At 45.2% G+C, this 21,162-nt stretch overlaps 1 protein-coding gene across 1 annotated transcript in view; it reads right to left on the minus strand.

Annotated features, from left to right (window-relative positions):
* DMBX1 (diencephalon/mesencephalon homeobox 1) overlaps positions 1–16,506 on the minus strand; it is a 34,715-nt gene extending 18,209 nt beyond the window's left edge. The window contains exon 1 of the mRNA XM_081868295.1: positions 16,221–16,506. The gene's annotated coding sequence lies outside the window, so the exon portion shown is untranslated. The remainder of the gene's footprint in view (positions 1–16,220) is intronic.
* Between the last annotated feature and the right edge of the window lie 4,656 nt (positions 16,507–21,162).

Below are 21,162 nucleotides of genomic sequence, written 5' to 3' on the forward strand. Positions count from 1 at the left end.
AGCAGATATATCAAATTTAAAACATATATTCAGAAAAAAAGACACAGACATTGGAGAAACATTTTGCCCCTTTATTTATCTCAATTATGTGACATCGCATATGGTAGTGAATGAAGCTGCAATCTTATACACATTAACCTAGACAAATACTGATTTCCAATGCACTTTTAAAGAAGACTCACAAAACTTCAACTGTGGTGAAAACAGGATCAAATATACCAACAGAGAGGATCTGTAAACAACTAAATAAATTAATAATAGCCAAATCAAAATATAGTACAGTGGTACCTCAGTTTACAGATGCTTCAGGTTACAGATGCTTCAGGTTACAGACCCCGCTAACCCGGAAGTAGTACCACAGGTTAAGAACTTTACCTCAGGATGAGAACAGAAATCGGGCTCCAGCAGCGGGAGGCCCCATTAGCTAAAGTGGTACCTCAGGTTAAAAACAGTTTCAGGTTAAGAACAGACCTCCGGAACGAATTAAGTTCTTGACCTCAGGTACCACTGTATGGACATGAAAGTCCCCTAAGGCAGGAGGAATCAGGTCCCTCCCCACTCTTGGGCACGTTTACAAGGTGCCGCCTGTTATCCCACAATAAAGGACTAGAAAGAATTATTCCTCCTCACTACAAGAACTTTGGGTAAGTAAACATGTCTTGTGAAGCCTGAAAGGCAGACTAAAGTAAGGTTACCAGATTTCTTTCAATGAATCCAGGGACACTTTTCAACTTCATTAGGAATGATAGGATTTTGTCAGGGGACGGATTTGTAAATCCAGGGACTGTCCCTGGGAAAAGGTGACGTCTGGTAACCTTACCCCAAAGGGCCTCAATGCCAAGGCATCCTAGGGTGACAAAGAGTGCCCTTAGCCCAATAATGCCTTGGGCATTTTCCTGTCCGGACTAAAAACCAACTAAACAAATAAAAATGCCATTCCAAGAACAGGACTCCCAGCAGTATAGAGTAGGCAAAAAAGAGGATTCCCAAGGCCAGTCAGAAACTACTTCCCAAAAAATTCCTACTCAGCCCTGAAACAAGCAACTATTGCATAGAGAGGGTGCTTCAAACTGAAGGGTGAAATTCTGGCTTCTTCCTCATTCTGATTGGCTTGATGGCCCACCTGACCCTTTGCCAACTCCTCTCCAGAGCAAAACCATTTTGAGTCTTCTTCTCAGGGGAGCTGAGGTGCGGCAAATTAGCCCCCACTTAGGGGTGGGAGTGGCACTCCACACAGTGGGACTTGTTTCCAAGTTTGTGCGCATGGGATTATGATGTGTGTGTTGCTCTCATGCACCTACATGCCACAACGCCGCATGACAGTTGCAGCAGATATGCAACCTTTGGGGAGAACTGCATTTTCCACAACGACAAAATATAGCATGGCTGAGGTCTGGAGAAAAGGTGTGTATTTGCAACATCAAAAAATGCCACAACCAACTTTAGCCAGGTCCAAGTTCCATTTAAATGAATTCATTGAGTTAGTTACTAACTCAAGCCCCAGTTCTTTCAGTGGGACTTAATAAATTTGGAAAAAGTCAATGGACTGCAAAAAAAAAGGGGTGGTAGTAAGAAAAGCAATTTTTATTTTAAAATGGATTTTGGGGGAAGGTACTCAGCAAAAAAAAAATAAAAACGTCAGTTTGCAGTTCTTATTTCACATGCTACTGAAGTACCGGAAACTCACATCACTGGGACTGAATGATCACTTGGAAAAGTTTGTCCTGGTCATTTATTTTTAATTAAATAAATAATAATAATAACAATAATAAATAATAATTCAATTCTGCCTGTATCTTAAGACAGGCATGCTAATACACGCTTTCTTTGGCTCAGTCTGTATAACAATTTCTGTGAAGGAGAAAAACATGGTTGAAGGGAATGCCATGTGATTACTGCAAAAGCACCCAGCATTGTCACAAGGGAGAAGTGTCAGGATTTCAGTTTGAACTTGTTACCTGATCACCTTTTCCACACTGCTGGGTGGAAAAAAGTTTTTGAAGAACATTATTTCAAAACCTGATTACCTGAAAGGTATGTGTACTCTCATCTTCCTCTTCCAGGTGTCCCTGCCATCTGAAGTGAGGAGAGGGGCTTCTTGGCAGGGGCAACCTGCTTACAGGACTCTCTCTCCAGGGAGGAGAGTTGTTTTTAAAAATGTTTTGATGCTGGTCTCCTTACAAAACTGGGTGGTAGTTTGAGACATGAATGCATTTATGCCTGTGTTTAGAATCCCCTCACTAGGCACAGCCAACATGGGAGAGCAATAATGACAGTGGTGTTTCTGCCATTTACCTGGACAGAACAGGACAGCATCAAGGATGGAGCTGTGTGGGTTCACTGGCAGGAGCACTGAATTGGCTCAGCCAGAGTGCCCACAGCCCCAATCCCACTCCCATCCTGCCCCAATCCCACACTGTCCAGGTAAGCATATGTAATGCCATTGTCAGGAGGGAAACTTTTCAACATTGCCCTGTTCCTGTTCCTCACACTCAACATCTTTCACATAAAGCATGCATGTAGCCCAGTCCTGGTGCCGAACACATGAACTTATTATGGAGGAGTCACATACACAAATCAGGTCACATATAGTTTGGGAAAACGGGCTGTCTGTTTAGTTTAGCTCGCCACTAGCCATCTCTCCCTCTCTCTCTAGCAATCCATACATGTTTCTTTTGTTACCCATGAGCCATAAAATTCTGAAATCTCCTGCTCTTTGATAGTCAGCCTCCTCTTTCTGTCTCTGGGCAATAGAAATTCCATCAGAAAGTAGATTTCAAACAGGCTTCTACAGTCAGGGATTCTCCAATGCCAGTCTAATTGCTTACAGAGGCGGTTTCAGTCTGCTGTGTGGTCATAGGCCAACACAGCACATGGTCTTGAAGTCATTCTTAGTCCAGATGGGGCAACAGTGAGAGCCTAAGCAGTGACATAGCTAGCTGCTTGGGTTCCCGGGGCGGTGCAAATGCCAGGGGAGAGCATGCTGCGCAGAACCTCCATGGAGTCTGCAAGCCCCCATTGACGTTTCGGGCAGCGCAAAGTCTGCAGGTGCCCAAGCCACTGCGTCACTCCCCAGGAGAGACCTGTGGCACAGGTGTGCTACAGGCCAGGTCCATGGTCACCTCCTTCAGTGATGACACCTGGGGTGGCCTGCACCCACTGCACCACCCTTCCTACACCACTGAGCCTAAGAAGGCTTCATAATGCCCAGCACAAAGTGAGGTTTTTTTAATGTACCCTAGTAGTACCGTAACTCCACTTCCATAAGTGGAACAGTTGTTCAGCAAGCCTGTCCCTCTAATGTACTGTACATGATAGAAGATTGCTGGACCACGAGGCATGTCACAATGAATCTTTTCCTATATAATCTGGTAATTACAGTGGTACCGTGGGTTAAGTACTTAATTCATTCCGGAGGTCCAATCTTAACCTGAAACTGTTCTTAACCTGAAGCACCACTTTAGCTAATGGGGCCTCCCGCTGCTGCTGTGCTGCCGCCGCACAATTTCTGTTCTCATCCTGAAGCAAAGTTCTTAGCCCAAGGTACTATTTCTGGGTTAGTGGAGTCTGTAACCTGAAGTGTCTGTAACCTGAAGCGTATATAACCCGAGGTACCACTGTATTGCATATCCAGACTAAAAATGTGAGTTCAAACTGGCTGGTATGATGGAAGAATGGAAAGGATTTTTTATTTTATTTTTTAATGAAGGAGAAAATTAAATCATGCAAGGTACAGAAACCCTTATTGCTCTTTCCCCTTGTCTTCTCTCCTCCTTCTCTCCTTTTCCCTAGTTGGCCTGTAGATTTGTTTGTGTAAAAAAGGGATGGAGGGAAAGATGGACCCCACAACACAAATGTAATCTGACTCAAGGGGGAAATTAGGACTCCCAATCAGAACAGTTAATGAATCAGCAAAAAGTAACATATTTTGTTCTCAGACTTTGTTTGCTTCTTTTCTTAATTTTCGTCAATATGAGGGTCTTCTCTTGCACATGCTTCACAAACAGATGCTGAATGCACAGACAGCAGAGATCTGGCCCTGTGTGTTTAAGCCTATTTTTAGTTCCTATTAACAAGGTGGATATTTGGGGGGAAATATGCGGAATAGCAGAGCCTAGGCCCATTAGTTGAGCGTAAGTTCCATGTAGTGGTTAGGATCAAAAGATAGGCTAGTCCAAATAACATTTTCCTTTTTAAAAATAATATAATTAAGCACTCAGTTAAGTAGAAAAATAATACCCATCAGCAAAGAATTAAAAGCCGTAAAATAATTTGACTGCAGCAATGTGAGACTGCTTGTGCTGTGTATTACACAAAAACAAATGGCATGTTCCTTATGCTTATATACAATAGCCTAATCAGAACTACTGCAAGGATTTGAGATGAAAAAGATAATCTGTTCTGCCAGTATAGACTTGTTTGCTACATACTGTCTGACAATTTTGCACAGTTCATTTTTAAAGTGATTGCTTCCTTGTGGTTATGAAACTTTGTGCTTTGCAGGCATCAAAGACGCTGAATTGTATATCCAAGGGTCAATTTGCAGTAGCAAAAGTGCTTCTTGCTAATGCAAGGTTGGTGAGACGCTGTTGGGTTGTAGACAAAGTCATGCATGTGTAATTCTGCTGGTGCAACCAGCTTCCATAATAACATAATAACACTGGTTTGGGCCAGTGTGTCATCTTGTCCAGCATCGTGTTCTCAGAGTGGCCAACTAGATACATCTGGGAAACCAACAAGTGGTTTCCAGCAAGTGGTATTCAGAGGTATTCTTTCCAATAATGGAGGGAGAGCATGGCCACCATGGCTAGCAGCCATTGATTCCATCCCCTTCCTCCCATCTGTCCCAGAAAAGAGGAAGCTCCAGTGTATGTGTGGTGGTCCATTGGGTAGATGGAGCTGCAGGGCAACCCACCATATCCCATACCTTTCTAGAGGTTCCCTAACCCTCAGGAGAAGTTTGACTAGGGGGGCACTGGTGAAAATAAAGTGTTCTGCCATTTTGGATATAACCTACTGAATTTTATTTGTGTGGCTCTTGTCCACACAAGCTGTGACCACATGTTTCCAGATGTGTTGCTATAAACATGCTGTCCAAGGACCTGTTAGAGAGCTGGTCTACATGGACAGAGTTGGTGCTACTGCTTTTCATTAGATCTGTCATAAAGATAGGTTCTGCTTTTTATTCCCTGGTCCTCTACTCCCAAATCAAACACATTTCTTGAATATACGGTAAATTGATGATATCATACAACAATCTGAACTTGGAAATAAATTCCATTACTATCAGTGGGACTTGGAGTGGCTTCACACATTCATTTTCAAAACTATTTTTCCTCTTTCCATGGTGCTACTCTGCCCAATAAATTCATGTGCTATGTATGTTATAGTACGATTGTTCTTTCCACCATGTACTGAGCTGGTGAATAGAACCTGTACCCTTTTAACAAGTGTAATGTGCTGAAGTATATACTATAATAACATGATGTACATTATGAGCATTGGCTCTCTACATGTTGGAGAACATGATGCAGAGGGGGAAATAGTGACATGACATATCACACACACATGAAGCCATGATTTTAAGGCTTGGGTGGTAGCCTCATTGACTTTAGCTGAGATGAATCAGATGTGTTTCAGTTCAACAGAATTCTCGATCAGATGGTAAGCTACAAAGATGACAATATTTGATTGTTTTTGAAGTGAGCAAACAGGCCTGAAAAGCCAAATTGTTATTATTGGCACCAGAATAATAACTTTAAGAAGCTTTTTTTTTTTAATTTTAAGAAGTTTAAAATTACAAACTTTTGTGATCCTTGATTTTTTTTTTAAAAAAAACAACTAAGAAATTCAGAGGGATTTGGTAGCAACTTAAATTAATTTGGCAGTCTTTTTTGGAAAGGGTAATAATATGTTTCCTTCTCTGCACTCATACCTTTTTATCTACGAGCTCAATGCAGGTTTATTTTTGAAAGCACTTGCAAATCCTAATGTAAGCAACAGAAAGAACGTCAAAATAAATGAGTCAGAGCAAAAGCTTGGCTGCTTTGGTTTAGGTATCTTAGCACAGCTTTAGGAATCTAACTTCAGGCATCTCATCTGGAGGTTTCTTCCAGCAGTAATGTCAATGCAGATGTGTTTGCTTGTTTGGCTTTGATCAATTTGATCCCGACCCTCGCACAACACGCCTAGCTGCTATAGCCAGAAGTCTTCATTTTGGTTTGGACACTGCTGAATTTGTTTCTCTGGCTTCTTGTTATGATGTGTTTGGTGTTTAGGAGAGATTGATGACTCTGGGGACAAAACCCATTACAGTTATCCACAGGCTACAGAGACCAATGCTGTGGAGAAAAAAAATAGTTCCTGGCCTCTCGTGACAGTGTCCACGTCGTCTGACCTGGAAGGAGCCTTTTCTGGTAGTCTTTAATATTGTCCCTTCAGGGCACAGCTAATAAGCCTTATGTTGTGACAGGTACCAGAGTCTGCAAAGTGGACAGAACTCTATTGTCTGGTCGCTGGAGCATGCTCTGTCAGGCCGCAACATCACACCAACTATAACTACTGTCCATGGTCGGTAAACATTGTTTATAGTAGTTATCACATTACAAATTGATGCCGCTCAGCGCTGTGTCTGCCTTCATATATGGTCACGCAGAGCAGACCCAGGATCAGATCTCATATTAGATTACCCTGATTTATTTTCTTCAAGAGGATTTAATGATTTTTTTTCTTAATCTGGGGCAATTAGGAGAGATTTCAACTAGTGCAGAAATAGATATGCGTGGTATATCTTAATGTCTTTAATATTACTATTCTTCTTGTTGTTTAATTTTAACAACCTATGTGCTACTTAACTGCAATGGTCTCTAAGTGGTATAAGGAATAACATACAGAAAATATAAGAATCTGTTAGAAACTATAAAATCAGACTTCAATTAAAATGCCTGAGGAAATCAAAATGCCTTCAGTCGGTGCCAGAAGGGGACTGACCTCAGCTGGAAGAGAGTTCCACAAAACTGGGCCCACAATACTGAACACACAGCTCCTGACAGAAACGAGCTGTGGATCTGAACCATGGGCGGGATCACTAACAGGGACTCCCCCCAAGACTTCAGGGATTAAAAAGGGATATAAGGGATTAGGCAGTGCTTGAGGTGCTTGACCCAAGTTGTTAAGGGTCTTGTAAATTAATACCTGGCCTTGAACCTGGTCCAATAGCCACGGCCAGCCCAGGACATTTTGGCGCTTGAGGTAAACCACAAAATGGTGCCTGCCACCTGCTCCAGCCAGGGAAGAAGGGGTGAGTGAAGATCTGCATCAGGAACTGGGGGTGGGAATAAATATACCTGGAACAAGGAAGCAATAAAGATCTATGTTGGGAACAAGGATGGGAGGAGACTAGCAGTAACTCCTATCTGCCAAGAGGCCACTGTGGAGGCTGTGAATCCGGCCTCCAACGAAAGTATCAGAGCTGTCACTGCCACTGCAACAGAGGCAGCAGGTGAGGCATTCCTTGGAGGCCAGGTCAGCTGCCCCTGTGGATCCTGCCACCCAAATCAGTTGCTTTACCTTGCCTTATGGGTGGGCTGGCCCTGCCAGTAGTATATGGGCAGCCAGCACATACATGCATGTAACTGGAATCACCAGCTGGGGAGAGGGCAGATAAGGCATTTCCACAGGGGAGGAGCTGCATTAAGAACAACTGGAGGAGAGCTTTCCCAGCTGCTCTGCACCCCACCACCTGTCTGGGGCCCTTATAAAGAGCTAGTGCCTAGACAGATACTGACCCAATGCGGTGATCTCTGACCTTTTTTGAAAAAAAGTTTTTTTTCTTTTCTTTTAGGCAGAGGACATTTTTTTTTGTTTGTTTTAGGTGTGGTAGTGGTATTTATTGATTTTTTTAAAGTTGTTATTAAGCCAGTGCCATCTTAAACTTTTGTAAGTTGTATTTTCTTAGTATAATATTGTAGGGCTTTTTTCTGTTTTAAGCTGCCTTAGTGCTTTTTTGGTCCAAAGGCAGCAGAGAAATCTTGGATAGTAGATGTGATAAGGTGCATTGCTGTGATTATTCCCATAGCTCACACATATTACTACTACTACTACTACTACTACTACTACTACTACTACTACTACTGTTTAGAGGTTCTATTTACAACGAAGCAGTATTTTTAATATTATTAATAATAATAACAACAACAATAATAAGCACCTGGAATTCCTTTGTAACAAAATGCAAGCTGGAATCAATTCTAAAACCACGTGAAAGTGAAACCTGGCATTCTTGTCTTAAGACAGGGCTTTGGAGAGAGAGACAGAGACAAAGATTTGCCATTCAAGCCTATGTGACCAAAAGGATATTTGGAGACATGTGCTAATGATCATTATTATACAACCACAGCAGGCACTGCAACCCCCCAACAACTTGACCTCACTCCCAGAGGTGCACTGCATTGTCTCCTGAGACAGATGGATGCCAACTCTAGCTTTGTATAAGTTTACCTCTCAGGTGTCAATAAATGATCACAAATAAATGTTTGGGAAGGGAGAGCCACTCATTCTTCTTTCTATTCCCAATTGATCTGGTGCTTTCTCCTGTTAATGGCTTACTCTGAACAGACAGACACACTTTTGTACACAGAAGAAAACCATCTCAGTGCAGAAAGTTATTACATACTCTGTCATTTGGAAGAAGAAAATAAGGTGTGCAGTTCTTCAGTGTTAAGTGAAAAAGATCAGTGCCAGCCCAACACATGCCCCCTCTCCCTGCGCACCCCAGACACAACATTTTAAAGTCCTGCTGCTGTGTTCAGACACTAGTTCCTGTCCTTGTCTGTGTATTGCCACCCAAAGCAGGTCTCTGAACAGGACAGAGTAGCAGAGCAGGCAGGGGACCATCGTCAAAGAATTTGGGGGAAATCCAGTTTCTTTCTGTCCTTGCCAGAAAGTCTCTCTCTCTCTCTTGCTGTCTCCTTTATGATGCTATGTGTGCAGCTGTCTTTATTGAGACACAACACCTTATTCCACACGCACCCACACACCTCAAGACTAAAATGTTCCAACTTCCCAGCCTCTGGCACACGTGTAAAAAAAAGTTATGGAATTCAATTCTACACTAGCACGGAGCGGTCAGGCAGGCAAGCTCTGCATTGGACATTAATTCAGTAAATGTTTTAGCAATTTACATAATAGCAGGGGGTGGGGTGGGAATGGGTATAACTGGAAGGCATATGAAAGCAGATCATGTATATTCCCTCCCAGCCCTGAGATTCTGGTAAACTGAGACCAGTCATTCCTAATCTTATACTCCCATCTATTCCCCTTAACACCGACCAGACTGACTAAAATCGCCTTGCTTCCAGCCTTTACCACTTTTATTAGCACTAAAACAATGAGTTCTAGCAGCTTTATTTGCAAAACTTTTTATTAAACCCTTCACGGTATAGTCCCTTGCAGCCCTAACATTTTGCATAACTGAGACCCGTCATTCCCAGTCTTAAACTTCCACTAATTCTACTTAACACTACAGTCACCTTCCTTCCCAGCCTTTACCGTTCTCACTGATTCACCTAATAGCAGATTATTTTTTCCTTCATTTGCTTTGAGCAAAAGTAGAAGGAAAGGGGAGGATGGAAAGGCAAGCTGGCCTTTAGGGAAGCTAGGGGCTACTTCCAGACAAAACTGTTATCCATTAACATCCAATTATCACTTGGTCCAAGCCATTAATTATAAATCAGCCTCCTAATTGGGATAATTAGCTCTCTGCTGCTTAATGTAGCGTGACTGATGCGTTTGGAGAGAATGTAATCACTCCATTTGTTTAGCGTTGGGAGAACAATATCTCGTGCGCTTTCATTTCAGACTTATCTCAACTTCCCCCGCCCTCCGCCCCCGCTGGCATTAAGAGCGCTTTATGGGTTCAATTAATTGTTGGGGAGTCACGCCACTGATGGGCATGTGTCAGTTTTCCGGTGAAAGAATAAACAACCCCATGGGAGACGGATTTCCCATCAAGATCTCTAAGGGCAAGATGCGCGGAATAACTTGATTCCAAATACTTGTCTGAAGTGTCTTGTTCTCTGTGCAGGGCAAATGAAGGGCAAAATTGCCGCTGGTCCAAAACCAGAAGTTACAGCGCAAGCCTAAACATGTCTACTTAAAAGTAAGTCCTACTGAATTCAACTGAGGCTTACTCCCAGGTAAGTGGGGATAGGGTTGCAGCCTTAGTTGCCCTTCCATTGCTTTCTCTTGTGCTATAGATTTTCTCTTGTCGGTTTTGTTTCCTATGTTGTCCATTTCACTTTCTAACTTTTGCCTTCGTGTCCTGATCCGCAGGGTTCCTTCTTCCCTCACCCCCCAAGTCTAACTCCTTATATTTTCCTCCTCTCGGTAAACGATGCACCTCCCAACAGATGTAGCGTCGAATCTTTCAGTTGGGGAAGGATTGTGAGAGCATGACGAAGAGTTCTGAGTAACCCCGAAGCTTGCCTTTACTCCATAGCGGGCTGACCCAAGAACAGATACTAATAGCCTGTGATATTTTTCTCTCTCTCCCGCTCTTCCTTCCTCACTCCACCTGGCCTGGCTGTTTAACACACAGCACCCAAAATGGGTTTTCTTTTTTCTGGCGGTGCGGAGACAAAGTTCATTTCTGCTGAAAAACAACAACCACTTTTCACGTTGGAAACTCTCGCTATACAACACACGCGCGAGCCTTTTGAGGCAAGTTATCGAAAGATTGTTAATAGCGATCTTGCAAAAGGTAAGGGGCAGGAACCTCCAGGACCTCCTCTGAAATGAGTGAAGGGTGCGCAAGAGCTAGTCCCTCGCCTCTCTCATTCATTTCACAGGAGCTTGCGCAGGAGACGCTCCGCCATGGATTGTGTTGATAAAGTCGGAGCTGTTTAAATGGAGGTTCCTAACATTATTTTCCCCGCACACGTCGCGACACACTCATAGCTACATAATATATAAAGCTGGCCAGCCAACAGGGCTCGAAATGATTTTTTTTGTTGATGATGATGATTACAAGAGATAAACGGCGTTCTTAGGCTATTCCACGCTCTCTTGTGATTCGTGGGTACTTCGCAAACAGTTTTCTCCACAATGCCTGGAAGAAAGAAGAAAAGAAAGAAACTTTCTCCCCCTTTCGCTTGATGTTTCATTAATGAGGCCCTGCTCAGAGAGCCGTATATATATAGCTGCAGGACATGATTAGATATTTATTACTGTCATTTACATGGAAAATTTGAACAGTCAACCAAGTGGAACTGAAAGGGGGGTGGGAAGGGGGGCGAGTGGAAATGGGATGTACAATAGAAGGCAGAGGGACCCCAAGGAAGACGTCCTGGGGTGGTTATCCTAGCAGCTGGGGCGAGGTGACAGGCCGGACCAGCGGGAAGTTCCCTGAACAAAATTAAATGTCAGGGATTTAAATCGGCGCGCAGCAAGGCGCGCAGCCTTTGCGAACGCCTTGAACATTCAGGATCGGGGAAATGGCAAGGGCCAAAGCTTCGCCAAATTTCTAAAGCCTCTCAAGTCGTCTGCGTAGCCAGAGACTTTTGTCATCAACAGTACAACACACACACTTTAAACTCTGCTTCAAAGTCTTCCCTTAGCTTGCGATCTCCAGCGATTTACAGCCTAATTCTAGAACGTGTCAACTTGGAAGTAAATCCCCTTGAGTTCCATTGGGCTTTCTCGCAGGGATTGCAGTTTTAATGGGGGCAGGGGGAGAGAAAGCCTATTGGGCGTGAATGGGATTTGACTTCCGAGTTTACTTCTTTGGGACCCGGACTCTGAGAAACGTTAGAGCGCTTTCAAAAGGCACCGTTTCCAAAATATCAGAAGGCAGCGAGCTAATATTTTGTACCTGCTGCCTTTTACGAACTACAGCCTAGCGTTCCCTAAAGAGTGAAGCTAGCAAATAAAATACAAATAAAATAAAATAGTCCCTGTCTATAGACAGTCAGAAACTAAACCTCGGGGCTAACGGGCAGCGCTCCACCCGAGATCCTGCTGCAGCCTACAGGTCAGCCGGATACATTTGACTCGAGGTCCCTGAGATGAAGATGAAGGGGGCGGCTTGGGGGGTTGTCATCCAGATCTAAACAAACCATTGTTTGTGGAGAAAGCCAATGCAAAAAGTTAAAGAGAGACCGTAGATTTTCACCTGGGCAAAGCGTGCACACTTTGGTTTTGTTTTCTACAAACGTTTTATTTGTGCAGACAAGTCCATTGCTTTCCTGTTAGTTTACGGACAAACGAATGTGTCTCGGATCTCTCATTTAGAGCCCGCTAGGAGTCCTCGTTGACCCACAGTCTATTCCCACAGTCTATTCTCCCCCCCCCCTCTTTTTTTGGGAAGCGGGTGTCTTTTAAAACCACCAGCCATGTTCAGAACCAGCTTCGCCCTCTGCGATACAGGACCGAACTGGCGTCGTTTATTGAGCCCGATCCACAATCCCGTTAAAGGCTCCGTGCCAGTGACTAGAACCTTGGCGCGCTTTAGTACATCCATGAAACCAAACCTGCTTAAGTCCAAGTATTTCGGCTTAAACGGTTGCCCATCACTTTCTTCCGGGGAAGACACACACAGCACATATATTGCTAGTGGAGAAGTCACGCGTGTTTGACCGACTTCCGCCTTTGTGGGTGTAAACTTTACACAATCGGTTTGAGTTCAGTTCTTGCTTGGTTGCTCCGTAAGAATGAATGGTTCAAACAAATAGCTAAACCTGTTCATTCAACGATTCTCTCAGTTATCTTTCGATTCGCGCCACTTTAAAAAGGCTGTGACCTTCAGATTTATTTGGGAATTAAAGTTTCGTTGAAGTCCGTGGGACTTAACTCGTTTCGTTTAGGGGGGCGTTTTCCTGGAAAAGGCAGGTTGACATTTCGAGGGCAATTTATTCACTGACAATGCAATCGTAGGCTGACTCCGATTTGGAATCGGAGCGCAGGGCAGCGCATCTGACCTGAAATCGTGAATGCCTACGGCTTGCTCCTCTCTCAAGGATACTGGATTTCGGGCCTGATGGTAAACACCACCTAACCGTCTAAATACGAGGCAGCAGCCGAACACACGCGGACGGAGGAGTTAATGAAATCACCGAGGTAAAATACATTTGTCCGGAAGTTGGAGAGATTTTGTTGTTGTTGTAAAGGTCGATTTCCAGCTCCCCTCTGCATTTGTATTTGAAAATTATTTCTCAAACTTTGCCTCCCCGACCTTCCCCCCAGAAAAATACTCAAGAAGTAACAGGAAACCAAAACTCCCCCCCCTTTAAAGTCATATTAGTGTTGATCAGAAGAAAATAAGTGGATAGTGTTGCTTAAAACTATTCGCTTTCCCCCCCAAAAAATCATTTTGTAAAGAGTCACGGAATTCTTGTTCTTCAGAGCAGCCTGATCTTAAATGGCCCCTCAGAATCCTAAGGGAGTTTCTCAGAGGAGTTAAGCCTACAGAGTTCAGCGGGACTTACTCGGTTGTAAGTAAGTGTGCTTAAGGTTGCTTACATGGAGTTTGAATTACAGTGGTACCTCGGGTTACATACGCTTCAGGTTACACACTCCGCTAACCCAGAAATAGTACCTCGGGTTAAGAACTTTGCTTCAGGATGAGAACCGAAATTGTGCTTCGGCGGCGCGGCAGCAGCAGGAGGCCCCATTAGCTAAAGTGGTGCTTCAGGTTAAGAACAGTTTCAGTTAAGAACGGACCTCCGGAACGAATTAAGTACTTAACCCGAGATACCATTGTATATTGTTAAGCACGAGACTGAATTCCAAACACCTGATGATGACTCAGAAGTATAGCATTTGACTTTGAAAGGGGCGCAACCCGATCCTGTGCGCCTCTCACCAAGTTCAAGGGGCCTTAAAGGTACAAAACCTGCATACTGGGTTGGCCCACCAAGAAAGGAAGCCCATTTCCTGATTTTCTGGAACTGCCCCTCCCCCATATGCAAATCTACATCTGCCTGGGTCCAAACAGGGGCACAGATTGAGTAATACCCCCACCCCCACTCACGTGCACAGTGGGGCGGCTTAGGCTGGTTGCCCTCCAGAGGTTGCTGGAAGACAACTCCCGTCATCTCCAACTGTTGCCCCTGGGGCTGATGGGAACTGGTGTCCGACAACATCTGGAGAGCCACAGATTCCCCAGCTTTGCGCCCCCTGCCAGATATCTTTGACTACAACGTTCATCCACCCCAGCCATGGAGGTTTACTTCTGAGTAGATAGGCGCAGGTTTGCTATTACTATCAAAGAGTTGTAGGGCTACTTCTCCGCTGAGTGTCCCGATTTACCCAAGGAGAGAAAAATGGTCCTTGCCCAGACTTCCCGTCCACGCTGATTCGTCTTCCAATCTTCCCCTACCCGCTATCCCACGATCCGAGGGAAATCTCTGGCTATGTAGGCCGATCTCCCCTTCGAATGTCGCCTATTTAAGTATGTGGGTTTGAAGCATATTTTAACTGGGGCCTGGCAAGGACGGGGGCGGAATGAAGGAGCGAGCAGGGTTGAGTGGGAAGGAGCGGCTGGCTTCACCAAGGAAACCACCAGCAACAACAGAAACCTACAAGGCAGCGTGAACCATAACTCAAGTGAAGGCAAAGTTTCGGAGTGTCTACCTCTGTAGTCTCCTTAAAAGGCCAACGCGTCCCGGTCCTGTCCAAGTTTGCTCAGGAGAAAGGCCTTTTGAGTTCGATGGGACTTATTACTCCCAGGTAAGTGTGTATAGGATTGCAGCACTGAAGTCTCATTGACTCTGAAATCCTGTGCACACGCAATTAGGAAGAAGTCCCACTGAACTTGGCTTAACTTGCTTCAGAATAAACTTTTGCATAGATTTCGAGCGCATAATCCTCGAATCCGGGGTGCCTCCACTTTGGGGCTGAACTGGATTGCCGGTGTGTCTACAGCTGATTCGCATTAACAACGGTTGAGGGGAGGATCTCGAGGCCATCTATTTCACATACTTTGCTCTCAAACAGCGTTCCCACGCCCCGCAATTTTAATTTATTTTTATCCACCAGGTAAAAAACCCCCCAGATCCAGACCCATTCTCCTGCTACTGAGCTGTATCTCCACCATTAGCGCTGGTTTCTCCTCTTTGCCTGAAATCTCCCCCGCCCCTCTGTCTCCAGATTCCCACCCCTCGCCCCCGTTTCTCTCCCTTGGACCTCACTAGGCTGTTTAGCTTATTAAAACATCATTATGTAAATAGGGGTGAAATTGACAATCTACCACTGGTGCCTACAGACGAAGAGATGCGCTGTTAATTGCCCGTAGGCAAATAGAAGGGATGTAGGGAAAACAGTAGGAGAATGAAGTATCTTTTAAACACACACACACAAACAAACACAGACAAAACTTTCACCTCCTTCACTTTCTCCTGAAGCCTGTACTATGGAAAGTACAAAGGGGAGACTTGACAAATTTGAAGATTTGAAGTGGAGTATTAAAACCATTTGTGGCGCGGCTTCGCCTCTTCTCCAGGCAAAAGCTTTTAACCACACGAATCTGTGCGCCTGAATTTTATTTCTTTAACCATCTGCTAAAAATTACATTCGAAAAGCGAGGCAAGAGATTTGTCTCTATTTAGTAAAGGGGAGTGGGGTGAGGAAGGAGGGGTAAAGAAAGAAGAAGAAAAACATTTACGGGGCAAACTAATATATTCCAAATGAAGCCAAGCCAGAACAAACCCCAAAAGCGGAGCCGTTCAAAGGGAAGAAGGAAGGAAAAGAGGAAGAAGAAAGAGTTGGCGGAACGGACAGCAGTCCAGCCATCTGGCCAGAAATGATACACTGGGTCAACGGTGGGAGATGGGAAGCCTCGGCTAGTCAGTAGCCGCCTAGTCACTCACACGCGGGGTCGGTGCCTGGCTGTGAAATAGGGAACCGGCCCGTGACAACCGGCGCAAGAGCACAGCGTCGACTTTGGAAACTTTGCTGCGAAGAAACGAGCCCCACGACCACACAGCCCAGTCCCACCCACCTCTCCAGCAAGCGGGGTGGGGGAGGGAGAAAGCAAGCCATGGTCGCCAAACCTCCCCGCGCTTCCCGGGTGTAAACGCTCCTTCCTTGCTAGCTCGGGCTCGCTCGCCCAGGCTCTGCGCCGGGGGATCCACGCGCGGAAGGACCAACCTCTGGGCTAAGTTTCGAGCGCCGGGCAGTTCCTCTGTCAAGCAGAGGGAGGGGCAAGCGGGATGCGGAGGCCATACCTTGGGAGCCGAAGTTTCGCCTCTCTTAGGCTCGGCTGCAGTCGGCCCGGGGGGAGCCTCCGTCAGGGTCTCACTCGGGAGCGTGGGGTGCCCAGAAAGGGACTCGGGAGCGGAAGGGGAGCGCTCACCTTACTCCAGCCTCCTCCTGCTCCGGGTTACCCAATTGTCTCTGGGTCCTGCAAAGCTGCCATCTACTGGGGGAGGAGGAATCAGGAAGGATTTTTAAAAGGAGCTTCACACAGACCTGGGAGCTACCCTGCAAGATTTTCAATGGTCCTTCACCCTGTCAATCAAGAGGGAGGCTTGCCGATCTCTCGCCGCCGCCGCCAAGTCTCCCTCCGCCTCCTTCTTACTCTTCTAATAGCAACTTAAGAGGAGTAGGGTGGATGGGCTGCTTTTTTTTTTTTTGCCCCCCTCCCCTTCTAGTCATTTACTCCAAGCCTAGTCAGGTGCAACAGTCTAATTGAATCCCTGGCAGATCATCAGAGCAAGCCAGGCTGGCGTGGAAGAAGCGGAGGGGCAGAGGAGAGTTTAATAAGTGGCCGGAGTGGGTGGTGGATCTGAGCCTGAGAAAAGTGACCGCGGCTCTCCAAGGCGGAGAGACGCCTCTTGGCCTTTTTCTCCACGTTTGATCGCAAAGGAGTTGCCTCTTTTGGCAAGGGCCTACTGGCAAGCATCGCCATACAATTCACATCCCCTTCACATTTATATACGATATCTTGGAAGGCTGCATTGCCAGGGCCGGCGTGACTGGCTGGCTGGCTGCCCCCTGAAGGGGGTTTGATCTGGCCGCTCCGCTGGGAGCAGATGCGCGCTCTTTATATGACGCGTTTCCTTTCGGATCAGGTCAGTTTCTCTCTGGAAATGTTAAAGCCGGACTTGCTGCGTCTGACACTTGCTGCCAATTCCAATACACTTATGCATCGAATCACCGAGTCACTCCTTAGAGTCTAGTTTCAGCCCCACAACCAAAAACCAAGGCCCTCTCTTGCCTTCACCTAGATCTATGGCCTCCCCTTCGTCAACCTGGTGCCCTCCAGATGTGGTTGGCCGGAATGTCGGTCAGAAATGGCTAATTGCCAGGATTTCTCAGCTTGACCACATCTGGAGGGCATCAGTTTGGCGAAGGCCGGTGTAAGGCATAGAGGGATCTCCAAAAAGAGGCTTCTGGGGAAAAGATCACCTATCTCAGTTCCTCAGGTCAAACAGGAGGGAGATCTTCCCAGTCAGGAAAAGTCTGAAGTTGCCTAGCGGCGACTGCGCCCTTGACCTTGGCCCGATTACTACACTCTAACCCTGAGGCGCCAGCGCCTGCTCAGCGGTGTACTTCTCAGTTGATGACGCTTCTGACCCGCTTTTAACGACGATCACAGCTCCCCACTCCTCCATTTGGATGGAAGTGAAGCCCTTTCCCTCCAAAGCAACGTGTTTGGCATAGGAACGTAAAGAGAGGTGGTTGCTGCTATTATTACTACTATTACTATTATTACAACGAAGAGGTAACTGGATATAAACAATAACATCTAGGCAAGGCGTAGGAAATTGAATTGGCCCATGCGGGGTTTAGGGGTGGCCTCCCACCGTTCCCCACCTCTGGGTGTGCGGGAAGACTCCCGGTGGGATTAAGATTGGATCCCTACATAATCCGAGGGATTAAAATGAGGCGGGAGGAGTAGATGTGGCACAATGGGGTGGACAGAACAGATTCCACCCCCTTGGATTTCTATGCTGTCACCCCACACCGACCCACACCCTCCAACCTCCCGTCACACGCGCGCACACACATTCTTCTGCATGGACCTTGCAGGTCTCTGTCTTCGCCCCCTTCTCCCTCCGCAGGCAGCCAAGACTAGATCCCTTTCTCTCCCTTTCTCTCTCCCACTTTTTTTTTTTTTTTTTTGGCAGAGTTGACTAACTGCACAGCGTTGGTTTTATTTGCTTTTCGGCTTTGTCATGCCTTTGCTGCCGAAAAGGGCAGTTGTTGAAAGCCTTCGCGGGGACCGCTAATAGATGCCAGGGGGGTTCTTTGCCTTTCGAGTCTCTCCCATCCCAGAAGGATTTAGGATGGGATTGGGGAGGACAAGACGCCATTTCAGGTTCCAAAACGCCCTGTTTTAAAATGACTGCGGATAAGAGGATTAAAACAATAATACCCTTCTCTTCTTGAGGGCTTCTCCCCCCCCCCTCTAGAAAAGATTTCTTCTCCCAGAGCAAAACCGTTTAGGCAGGAATTAAGGGAACAAGAAAGACTGAAAGGGGGGAGTAAGGAGAGAAGGAGTACCTTTTAATTTAAGCCTATATATTTTCTGGCAAAAAAGTGTGTATGTGTGTGTGGAAGACGCAGTGGAGATCATAAAGTCTTAGGCGCTGAACTACTTAAAGAAGGGGGGGGGGACGAAATATGATTATTATTTTTTAACGTGCATGTCCCCAGAAAGAGCAAAGCTATTTAAATCTATTTCCAAACAAATAGGGGTAAGAGAGAGAAAAATAACTGAAGATGAATTTTTATTTTAAATATTCCTTTGGAAGGCTTTCCAGAGGTGGCGATTGGGGTTGTGAGGAGACTTCCCCGCGCCGCTAGCCACCCCTCCTCCTCTTCTGATCCATCCAGAAAAGTTTGATCACCTGGCCTGCAGGTGTCACGCGGAGCTATCTATTTCTCTGTTTTCCTGACAAGGAAAATGAAATCGGGTCAGTAGGAAAGGTCAGAAACCCGGCTTGTCACCTTGTCACCTTTCTCTCCCTCCCCCGCCCCACGTGTTTCGTGCAAACTTTTTTGGTTTTGTTAGGCTTCTCAAAAAGCAGTGACAACGCGAGGTTTTCTTGGGGCAAACTTGAAGCTTGGGGGTTTTCTTGGGGCAAACTTTTCAGCATAGCGGTGTATCATTCAAAACAAAAACGAGACTGATCGGAATAGAAGGCGACGAAAGAAAGAAAGAAAGAAAGAAAGAAAGAAAGAAAGAAAGAGAGAGAGAGAGAGAGAGAGAAAGCGCTTAGCGTTTTGCTTCAACCTTCCTTGCCCTTGGTCTGTTTAAGCCAGTAACTGTAGCTCGTGTTTAAAACTGGCGGGGAGGGAGGAAGTAGCGATGGTGGAGGAAAGAGACCAGAACCCTTTCCCTATTTTTAGTCTAGGTGTTCCTCTACAAAGCCCCGGAAACGGTGCTTCCCAAACGCTTCGCAACGCCCTCGGCTCTATCCCCGTCCGCTTCTCTCTTCTGTCGCTCCCATGCAGCCCTTTTAGGAGCAGCTCCTTCCTTAGAAACCTGTAGCTCCTCGGAGTTGTGACGGTGATTGGTGGATGGGGGGGGGCACTTGCCAAAACAAATAAATACCCTGCGCTTCTTTTGATTGGGCAGAAGCGGGAGAGAAGTTCGATTCAAAAGTTACCTTTTCACGTCTGTTGTTTTACAGCATACCTTATCCTGTGTTACTCTGTGTGTGTGAAAGAGGAAGGGAGAGAGAGAGAGATGGACTTAGCAAAGGTGACAACTTTCTCCGGTCTTCTTAATTATCGTAGTTTGGGTTGAAACGTTATTATTATTTTAAAGATCACACACAGAGGAGAACCGACCCATATACTGCCTAGTTAAGTTATCCTGCGGTGATCTTACCCTGCCAGTTGATCTATAAAGAATAGATTTTGATAGTAAAATGCAGAAGAGCAAACAAATCTGTTGAGCAAAAGGGCAGGATTCGATTTCGTAAATCAAACAAAAAAAGAAGAAGCTTTAATTATAATTTGGTAAAACATATTTTACTCCCTTCTATGAACTTCAATAAAATTATTATTTTTGTTCACTACTTTTTAAAATTATAACATGTGTGCTGAAATAATATATACCCATGCGACCCAAACTCTCTTTCCTAGACGGCAACTGGTTAAAAATGGATGTCAAAAACGCCACCGTTTTTAGCGAGGAACGTTTTTCCTTCTGATGCAACAATGTTCTAAGATCAGCTTCATTAATCTTACTATGGATTGTATGAAAACTCACTTGGTACAACTTTATCAAATAACGCCTCCAAGTTTTCTTTATTTTTATGGTAATCTGAGTTTAGATTTTTTTTTTTTAAAAAAAGAAATCCAGTTTCTTTCTACATAACAAAATCTTTCCTGTACCTGACTGATGCGAGATTTCGAAGCGCCTGTATGGGAATGAACACCACTGACTTAATTCGAACCGTTCTCTCTAAATTCCATACCAAAGTTTACAATCTTTGTCAAACTTGCGATTTCACCAGCATCACCCATTTTATTCCCACTTCCTCTGATAATAATTTTAGTGCAATACTCGGTTCTGTGTTGTTTTTTTTTAAATACTACTTCACACCTCACCGTTATTTTTCGAGTGACAACTTAAAGCGTCTTTTTTAAAAAACAAAAAGAAGAGAAAATAAGAACCACCTTACTGTTAAGTTTAAACAGTTTTAAAAATGAGCATCTCTCCAGCGCTCACCCCCCCCAAAGTTTTTTGCATCCTAATTAGTGGCGTAAGAAATGTGGTGGGTTTCTTGTGTGGGTGTGGGTGGGTTAACCATATTTCCTTGGAAATATGTTGGAATTATTCCCTTTTGACTTCTCTGCGTCCTTCCAGCGCGGAGAGTTAAAGGGGAGGGCGCGCCCTTCCATCTCTTTGCCTATATCAGATAGTTCGCCATGATGTATAAAGTCACCTCGTATTCTAATGATAACAAGGTCTTAAAATAGCTGCTTAACCAAATCAACACCATGCCGGTTACCGCCCCCCCTTTTTTTAGCTGGGGTGGGGGAAGGGATTGGATTTCCCCCCCTTAAAAAAATTGGTTTGAAATGTCCCCCCCCCCCGCACATTGTCCATTACTTTGTCCCCCTGTGCCAACTGCATTCGTGTGAGACTGAAAGGGGATTAACTTGTGAACTTTTAAAAATCAGAACTTAAATGAGAGGCGAATCTAGGCC

This window comes from Podarcis erhardii, assembly GCF_964252035.2.
Source record: "Podarcis erhardii genome assembly, chromosome: 6".
NCBI lineage: Eukaryota > Metazoa > Chordata > Lepidosauria > Squamata > Lacertidae > Podarcis > Podarcis erhardii.